Source organism: Pinus tabuliformis, chromosome 6 (genome assembly GCF_031772625.1).
Source record: "Pinus tabuliformis cultivar Carrire ecotype Pingquan chromosome 6, CPIR1, whole genome shotgun sequence".
NCBI lineage: Eukaryota > Viridiplantae > Streptophyta > Pinopsida > Pinales > Pinaceae > Pinus > Pinus tabuliformis.
This window is the reverse complement of record NC_142292.1, coordinates 192,687,565-192,698,061: the sequence shown is the minus strand read 5'-3', so window position 1 is coordinate 192,698,061 and position 10,497 is coordinate 192,687,565.

The window sequence follows — 10,497 nt, the reverse complement described above, 5'->3', positions numbered from 1 at the left end:
TCTCAGAATTTGGATGTGCATATTGGTGAGTGTTCTAGGAAGATCGAATTCACAATAGTGCGAATGGATGATTATGAGGAAGTTCTTGGGATGGGATGTATGAAGCAGTATGAAGATATGATGGTTCCACATATGAAGATGCTATATATTGATGATGTATGTGAGGATGAACCATTGGTGTACCTATCTGTTATAGACATATTTGGGCACTTCAACCTCAAACTTATATGTCTATAAACTAGGGCTCTTCAACCCCTAAAAGAGTTGTTTTATACCTTAAAATAGCATGGTCATCTAATTACATCATTCCCCAGAAGTCCCACCTAAAAAACCATCCAGAAATGGCCTAAAATGAACCATACTGACTGCTCCACTGGCAAGGTGCGATGCATACTATTTGGGCATTCTATAGGGTGCGATGGGCGAGGATGGACAAATGTCCAAGATAGTTTGCTAGGTGGTTGCTCATGGAATCTTCTAGAAACTTCTCCTATGACACTTGCCTCTCTAAATTCGCCTAGGGATGAGTAAGAGATCCAAGAAATCTCCAAGTGGAACCAATTGTAACAAGCAGAATGACACTAATCAAAAACCCAGAGATGACTCACACCCTTGCACACATCTATAAATGGATCCCTCATTTAAGAGATCTAGAGGTTGGAATATTGTGAATTGCAAGGAAGTGCTGATAGTTTGTATTTGAAGAAAAGAGCATTGTATTGTTGGTGTAATCTTGCTATTTCATGAGGTGAAGAGGGATTGATACTGGGAGGATGATGCTGGATCAGACAACTCGATTGTAATTCTCCCTTCTATTTAATAAAGTTCTTCAAGTTTTCTTCCATATGATTGTGCAATTGTGAATGTTATCATTTGTGAATGCTATTGTATGTTCATTATATATCTAATTCTGTAGTGTTTATGTTATAATAGATCAAGATGCTTTGATGGTTCTTTGTTACTGTGTTTCTATAGGTACTCTCCAAGCAGTATAAGTACAGAGAGGAGTTGTAAGCTCTGTCAAAGGGGAGAGAGATCAAGCAAGGGATTAAGCGGAAGTTCCAGGTTGGTGCCCTCATCTTTCTCTTATCTATTGTGCATAGAATAAATTGTTGAATTACTTTAAACTGTTGTTTCTAGGGTGGCTGCCAAACCTAGAGGGCTAGTCGATTGAAAAGACACTATTTTCCCCAGAAACAAATTGGTGACTCTGTTGGGGAATGAATAGATGTTTGTTGGTTGTTATTTTTTGTTTTATAAACTATAGATAGAGCATGAAGTCAGCCAGGTAGCCTTCGAAATACTCTTGCTCTGCAATTGCATAGTAGACGAATGATGTTTCAGTCAATCTCTGGTTTAGTTTATCAATTAAACATTTGACTTACAAGCATTCTAGATGCCCTTTTGGTAGCTTAGTAACCTCTCAAGACTTGCCTCTATACTTTTCTCTTTATTGTCCATCATAGCTCAGCTTAACTCACTAAAAACAGTTGCACATCTGAGCCAAAACCCACTTCAGTTGCGCTCCCTGGCCCATCACACTATCTGTCACTATAAACCAGTATGCATCGCACCTCCCGAGTGTGTAAAGTGTGATGCATCCCTGTTTCTGTGAATCCCAGGTGTGATGACTGACTGAACCTATTTCCATTCTAGAAATTTGGGGTTTTTGTCCTTGTTTTCAGTCTTGTTTAGTTGTTTTGCTGCTCATGAATAATACTTCCTTACTGAAACCTCATTGCATCACATAGATCAGACTCCATTTGGTTAGGATTAGTAAAAGTCTTTATGTATTTTTCCATCATTTACAATCCTTTGTCGAAAAGTTGCTTAAATTGATCTGTCACTTTGGTACAAAAAATGTCGTAACTATCATTTTGTGTCAAAAAGAGAAGTGTCATGGATTCTTCCTTCCCTGGATAATCAATTGAACTTTTTCGTCATGTATTTGGTTTGATTTGTTTTTATTCAAAGTGTTAAAAGAATTTTTTATTCGAAATTGAAAAGTGTCGTTTAGTCTTCCTTTCTCTTTTGAAAAAGAAATTGTCGAAAATGTCGCTTTGAGTAAAATATTTTAGATATTTGCTACATTTAGTTTTCCTTTTGGCATTTTTCACATTAAGGGGAATGAAAACAAATACATGCATTTGCATTTGCTTTTAGTTTGTGTGTGAAAAATGATTTAGGAAAATGCACTAGTGTGTGCTCTTTTCTCTTTGTTTGAAAGAATTGTAATCTTCTTTCCCTAGTAGCTAGGATTTTCATTGCTCAAAATAAAAAAAGATTGCTTATCATTGTAGATTGCATTTTAGGAATTTCAAATCAACATCACACGGTGAACCATTGAAAGGCAAACTTTAAAAAAGATCAACTCTAAAGTAAATTTCAATGAACCTAACAACGCTTTGGAACTTAACGCAACACATCTAGAGGTCTAGCCTAGAGACGTGTTTTGGCTTCGTAAAAAATAGTAACTATTGTTTTCATCGAAGGTTGGGTGATTCCTCTTCCTTGATACGACAAGTGTTAGCATGGACTTGTGCTCCCCGTACTGTCGTGTATATATTGGGATACCACAATAGGCTTATATCCTTTATCCATAGGAAGCCGAGTCTGTTGTCTTATTGATCGCAATGCACTGAACACAACATTCAGGAAGATTGACTGCCGTACATAAGTCCTTGGTAATATCACCAAGGTGTATATTGTAGTTTTGCGATTGGTTTGGTAATCCTTCTATCTAAATTTTCCAGAGTAGTCACTTTCATTCCTTTTCGACTCTTTAAAAGAAAAGGTCCATTTGAGCACTTGTCACTTTAGGCTCATTAAAAATCGAAGGGGACTAGAGTCATCTTTAGCTTTTTTTCAACTGTTAAAAAATGAAAAGGCAAAGTTGTGTCAAAGCGTCTTTAAAATTAATTGAATTCGGAATAACATCCCTATTCCTTAGTTGATCTTAGGTTGAGATATATGGAGACAAATTTGGGATCCACCAATCAAGGAATCCCTTTTGAGGGGAATCCTAGTCCTTTTTCTTCTTGGGGAAATATTAGTGCTCCATATATGGCCACATTGTCCCTTTGGGGAATTACCATTGGCCTGCCAATATGGCTATTCTCAACCTCTGTGGTTCAAAATACCGTGATTCCTCCGCAATTGAATCAGCATCTAGTTGATACTGAAATTGACCCTTCGCCTTCTTCTTCGTTTGTTTCTCCCTCCCCTTGTTCCTCTTCGCTTGGTGAAAGTAGTGATGCTAGTAACCGGGTGGCTGAGAAGAAGAAGAAATGGAAGGAGAAGAAGAATCCAATTCAGCAAGGGGGAAACCAAGCAACCACTGCTTTGAATGCATCATCTGATGAAAATCTGCGCATTAGACTTTCCAAGGCCAAATTTCCATGTGTAATTTGTGCGAGTGACCACTTTTCTTGAGACTTTCCTTGTTTTCCTCAGATCTTGAGAGAATGGTCTCCATGTTCACACCATCATATGTCATCAACTTCTGAAGGTCATGTTGAAACACACCTTCACCTAGTGATAAAAAGTTTCATGGACAGACGAGAAAGAATAGGTTTCCATGTAGGTTATGTGAATGGAAGCATACTCTTCACCTTTGTCCTTTTTTGGATGAAGCCAAAAGAGTATTGGATAATCGTCCTGCTTCACCATAGCGACTTCCATCTGGCTACAGGAAACTCTCCCCAAGTCCTTTACTAGTTGAAAAACTGATTGACTTAAATCAACAGTCGGTCGAAACCACTCTCTCTGAAATTGAATCTTATGAGTCTATACCCGACCAAAATCAACAGGTCGAGGTCACAGTTGACCTAGTTTTACCTTCAGAAAATTGTACCCTTGCCGAAGAGAATGGAAATGATATTGTTCAAATTCTTTTTATTACTTCAGATTCTGATGAACTTGGGGGCAATCCACCCGTTCCTTCACAACAGGAGGAAAATCCCCCAGTTCTCATAACTCAAGGAGTTAATTCACCCATTTATCTGGTACCACCTCCAAATAGTCTAGTCACTTCCTTTGATTGGAATCGACTAGCAACATCCCGCCTTCCTTCTCGTGTACCTTTCTAGATCATAGTACAAGTTTACAAAATGATCGTGTCTGACACTATCATAGATGAGGGTGCTTCAGTGAGTATCCTTTCCTCAAATGCTTGGAAAGCACTTGGTTCACCGTCGCTTATGCCTGTTATGCAAAATATGTTAGGCTTTAACAAAGGAACCAATCGACCATTAGGGATCCTTCCTAAGTTACCGATCACTTTAGGAAGGAAAACCATTCATCTGAATGTGATGGTAGTCCCAGGACCGTTAGATTACAATCTACTCCTTGGACGTGACTATGTTTATAACATGGAAGCTATTGTTTCAACACTCTTCTGAGTGATGTGTTTCCCACATGAAGGCAAAATTGTCACCGTTGACCAGCTTTCATTTCCTGGTCCAAGCATAGCTCCAAGTCAATCATCATCCCTAAATGGTCCTTTTACATTAGCGGTATCTCTTGAACCTTCATTCCATCCACCTAATTTCCATGAGTAGTCTGGTGAATGTAACGAAGCTTAGGGGGCGTGCACCCTTGTCTATTCTGTGGATGAACCTAGTTGAAAAGATAAGTTTCCCTGTAGGTTATGTGATTGGTCTGACACACCATTCACCTTTGTCTATTCTGTGGACGAAGCCAAGGAAGTGTTTTGTCTTCTGGACAAAACCATCCTACCTAACCTCAGTAGTTTCCATATGGTTACAGGAGACTCTCCTTTTCATCATGCTAGGGGCATGCAATTTTTTTTTTTTTTTTTTTTTTCAATTTTTAGTTTTGTCGTTTCTAGAATTTTAGTTTTGTCTTTTCTAGCTTTTTAGTTTTGTCGTTTCTAGCTTACGTAAAAAATGAAACTAAAAACCGAGCATAGTTCCCCCATGGTTCAAGCTCGTTAAAAAATGAACCCACCTTTAGTAAATAACCTTTGTGATTGCCATTCCATCAGCCTTTTGAGCCTTGGTTGTGTACCTCTCATCACCTCCATCTCTTGGCTGATCATATGCTTCCACTTGGCTGTTTACCCTTTTTGAGGAACAGCTGTGATGAGTGGTCTTATTAGAAAACCTCTTCATAGAAACCACCATGTTTTGTGAAGTTCCAAGCTTACCCAGAACCAGTTGCTACCCTAGACACCACTCGTTCCTCAAAATCGAGTCTCCTTTAAATGCTTTTCAGACTCATTAAATATGAAAAGATTGTCGAGCACCGACCTTTCCAACTCGTTAAAGTGATTGGAAATGTCATCTCTCCTATATATTTTAATATTTTTTTGGACCTGAGGGATTATCTCACAAAAACGTTCGAGCACTTGTCTTTTTCAGCTCATTAAAGTGATCAGAAAAATCATCCCTTTTGTATTATTTTCTCCTTTTTTGGGACTTAAGGGATTATTCTACGAAAAAGAACTTCTGGAGTTTTTCTTTTCATCCTTTTTTAAACTCTCTAAACATGAAAAGGACTATGTTATCCTTGTTGTTAAACTCGTTAAAACAATAGCGACAAACTTGTCCATTCTAGACAAGACCGAGTTTCACTGTCGCTAGACTCGTTAAAACATAGTGACAGGTTTGCCTGAAGGGAAAATTATAGAACAAGCATATGTTATCCTCCTCAAGCTTGACAAAAATAAAGAGGTACTGGTCAGCAATGACTGGGGAAAAAGGGAAGAAAATTGAAGAAATTTATGGTAGCAGGTCGCTCTTGAACATGACACTTTCACTCCATCACCATTATTGAGTCAGGTTGGGTTATTCCGTTCACCGGTCATCTCACCATTGGTCTTTTACACCATCCATATTTTGGGGTTAACGCTACCAATCCATCTCAGTGTTGCCGACATGTTCAAGAGAAGTCATTCAGTTTAGAAACCACAATCCAGTTAATGCCTCATCCACTGCAATACCTCTAACCTTCATTTTTTCATGACCACCATTCCTGAACCTTGTGTCGTCAAATCGTTTTCACCTCCAGAAATCATTTGCCTCGTTTCGTTTCGTAGATGTGGGATACATCAAGGCCCTCCTATGACGAGTCACTTCTTGTCAACATCAGCTCATTATCCAAGAAGTTGACTTAGAAACACCGCTTTCAGTGCTTTGAAGCTTGCATGCCTCAATGGCAAGTTTCTCACTTCCGGCGACATGTTGACATCAATGGCCTTCGACCAAAAGATTTTGCGTGGTGTTCGACATCGGATCACAACACGTGAATTGTACTGTAGTACCTTGAGGGTCATTATCATTATTGGTGATTCCTCTCACGCCTGTTAACAACTCACATTATTGGTTGGTAATCAGGTGATGTCTTTCCATGTTCGACTTTAGAACATCTCTTCACATGTATTAACTTGTACATCGGGCGAAGATTGAATGAGTTTGAAGACCCCGGATCTAGTTTCATCCATTTGGACTGTGATATATTCAGGGATATAAAAACATCAAATGTACAAAGGCATTGCACAGATGGTCATCCGAACCAAGGATGATGACTCTACATTGAAGAATCACTAGTCTGCATCTACACACGACCATCTGATCTATGTACATGAAATGAATTTATAAAGTTTAGCATGGGAATGCCTGCCTCAACTAGATCATGAAAATTATATTATGATGATATATTGTATTGTAACTTATGCAGGTCACCTTCCAATTCGAAACCTCAGATCCTCATGATAAATCATTTCACCCGACATCAAGATTTACGACTTCATGCTTTAGGGGGCAATTGTTATAGACATATTTGGGCACTTCAACCCCAAACTTATATGTTGATAAAATAGGGCTCTTCAACCCGTAAAAGAGTTGTTTTGTACCCTAAAATAACATGGTCATTTGATTACATCATTCCCCAGAAGTTCCACCTAAAAAACCATCCAGAAATGGCCTAAACTGAACCATACTGACTGCTCCATTGGCAAGGTGCGATGCAGACTGAGTAGTACACTAGCCAGGTGTGATGCATACTATCTGGGACTTCTATAGGGTGCGATGGGTGAGGATGGAAAAATGTCCGAGATAATTTGCTAGGTGGTTGCTCATGGAATCTTCTAGAAACTTCTCCTATGACACTTGCCTCTCTGAATTCGCCCAGGGATGAGTCAGAGATCCAAGAAATATCCAAGTGGAACCTATTGTAACAAGTGGAATGACACTAAGAAAAACCCCAAAGATGACTCACACCCTTGCACACATCTATAAATGGATCCCTCATCTAAGAGATCCGGAGGCTGGAATATTGTGAATTGCAAGGAAGTGTTGATAGTTTGTATTTGAAGAAAAGAGCATTGTATTGTTGGTGTGATCTTGCTATTTCATGAGGTGAAGAGGGATTGATGCTGGGAGGATGATGCTAGATCAGACAACTGGGTTGTAATTCTCCCTTCTATTTAATAAAGTTCTTCAAGTTTTCTTCCATATGATTGTGCAATTGTGAATGTTATCATTTGTGAATGCTATTGTATGTTCATTATATATCTGATTCTATAGTGTTTATGTTATAATAGATCAAGATGCTTTGATGGTTCTTTGTTACTGTGTTTCTATAGGTACTCTCCAAGTGGGATAAGTACGGAGAGGAGTTGCAAGCTCTGTCAAGGGGGAGAGAGATCAAGCAAGGGATTAAGTGGAAGTTCCAGGTTGGTCCCCTCATCTTTCTCTTATCTATTGTGCATAGAAGAAATCGTTGAATTACTTTAAACTGTTGTTTCTAGGGTAGCTACCAAACCTAGAGGGCTAGTTGATAAAAAAGACACTAGTTTTCCCAGAAACACTATCATGGCAACACTGACAGCTGGGTGTAAATTGACAACGATGAATGTGGAGGACATCAAGCAAGATGATGATGTCTATGAGAGGTTGAACCATGCAGAGTCAAAACTCATGGAATAGGGACAAATTATGAGGAAATTGTCTGATAGTATTATGGACTTGACAAATAGACTAGAGGCAGTGGAGGATAACAAGGATGTGAAGCTAGAGACTCAGAATGAGAGACGAGAAGCATACATAAAAATATTGGAAGAGGGGGATCCTAACATGTGGATCAAGTTGTTAGAAAAGGAGGATGGAGAGAATTTGGCTTTCCCATCCCCTCACTCTTTGTAGACTAGCATGGGGATGAGGCTCATCGTCTTCTTCTCATGACAATGAGTCCTCTCTTTGATATGATGACTAAACACTTGGGGCGAGCTAGGTAAAATCGACAGTAGGATGAGATGACAATCATGATGGTGTGAGAGGCATGCATTCATATGGAGAAGGTCACAGAAAGATATATATGGGTGATTATGTATGGATATAAGTATTAGCGATGGAGTTTGTTGAGATGGTGTTGTTGAGGATGAAAACATTTTTAGAGTTGTGGAGGATGTCATGGCCTCGAGTTCATGAGTGTTCGAGAGAGTCAAAAAACTGAAGATCATGATTAAATGTGTGCGGGTTTGCCCAAGATGTGCAATGAGCGCCCATGTTTGGTTAAAGGAAACTCGGATTGGAGTGTTCGATTAAAAGCGATTCAAAGGTGGATGTTCAGTTATGTGCGAAAATTCGTCGGTTAAAGGCGACTCGCCATCGGCTAAAGGCGATGGGCAGGAGTGCACGTTGTAGTAGACACAGTGGGCGAGTGTGGCCAAATCACCGAGTAGAGGCACGTCGGGCGACTTGAGTTGAGTGCTCGGGTGGGCGAAGCACCCAAGTTTGAGGACAAGCTGGGCGAATCGAGCTGCGATGGTGGATGATGGGAGATTCGATGGACGACACAGCATGGGCACTAGTGAGTTAGAGGGTAGCATGGGAGATCCAACAAATGACCCACCTAAGCGACTTGAGAAACATACAATGGGAAGAAATATATTATTATGGATAGGTTGACGCATTAACATGGCAGGTGAAACACACTCACGGAGGAGAGGTTAACCATGGAGGAAGGTGAATGGATGTGACAATTCGTGTGGAAGGTCCACACGACAATGTATAAGTAAGGAATGGCGTGGTGGTAGTAAGGATCATCAGCCATCGAACAATATGGCAAGAACAAAATTTTAGAGTGAGTTGAAGGGCAGGCCAAGACGCATAAGGCGGAGGTGTGACCAAGGGGAGCAGGATTGAAAGTGTAGCCGAAGGTGAATTTCAGGTTCCGTGGGAAGTTGAACGGTGAAAATGTAGGTCACAGTGCAATGACCATCCTACACCAACAACGTAACCCGACTGCGTATTGGTAGTGCGGGTGGGCACGAATGGGTGCAACTACATGGTGTGGTTGGGTGGGCTGAACAGTGCGGCTGGGCGAGGCCGAATGGAAGAGTGGGAGCACTTGAATGGTGGCATAATGTTGAGCGAGATGAATGTTATTGGTGGGGTAAAGCAGTTGACCCAAGGGGCGCAACATGATAGTTTGGCCGTTGTGAGACAGCGAGATGAGTATTGTGACACGATGGTCGGGTATAGAGTGAAAAATATTGCATGACGTCCAAGTAGATTTGGGTGAGGCGTGTAGGGCTGGATGATGACTTGGCTAGGTGTGCATGATGGGTGCATGGTTTGAACATAAGTTTGTAGTTTAGATTTTTAAGGTTGCACGACTTGTAAAATCATTTCTACAATTGACTTACATAATTTATTTGTATTGGGAAAACTCAGATTAATTGGGAGTTTCCCCTCCCACATATATTTTATGTCTACATGATTATTATTTTGTATTTCCATTTCTGTTGGAGATAAACTGATGAAAGATATTTGAATGTTTTCCACTACATAATAAACACTTGTGATATTATTGGTTAACTAGTGTTGGATAGGCGTAATCCTAGTGCTTAAGTATTGGTGAAAAAAAAAAGTATGGTAGATACGCGGCGGAAAAAGGTCCTTGATCTCTGCTCTAAAATAGATCAAGGACCTATCAGAGGAAAATATCAAGCAAGAGGAGCAACTAGAAGTTTATGAGACTGAGAATGAGAAATTGAGAAAAACAATAGGTGAACTAATTGCTCAACAAGAAGCGGCTAGCAGTCTGACTGGGAGTTTAACCCATCGGCTAAGTATAAAGGAGGCTTGTTTTGAGAAACTACAAGTTGAGGTAGTCTCATTGAGACATGACTTAGAGAAGTCAAATAAAGAGTTTTCTCAATATCAGAAGCTCGAAGGTTCCAAGAAAAACAAAATAAAGGTTGTTGGACAGCAGCACCACCAAGGAAAGAAGTAACAACAAGAGAAGAAAAGGCAGTAGGACAAGGCTAAAGAGCAGCAACCTGTAGTGTAGCAGAAGGCTAGGAAGAAGCAGCTAGTAGTGAAACAAAAGCCCAAGCAGCAATAACAGCAAGTGCAATAGAAGAAGGCAAAGCAGCTACAAGGAAGAGTGCATGATAGCAATGATTGATGTCATAGAAGGCACAATAAGAGCCAACAGAGGACCCCTCCTCCTCAAGAACAAATCCTACAA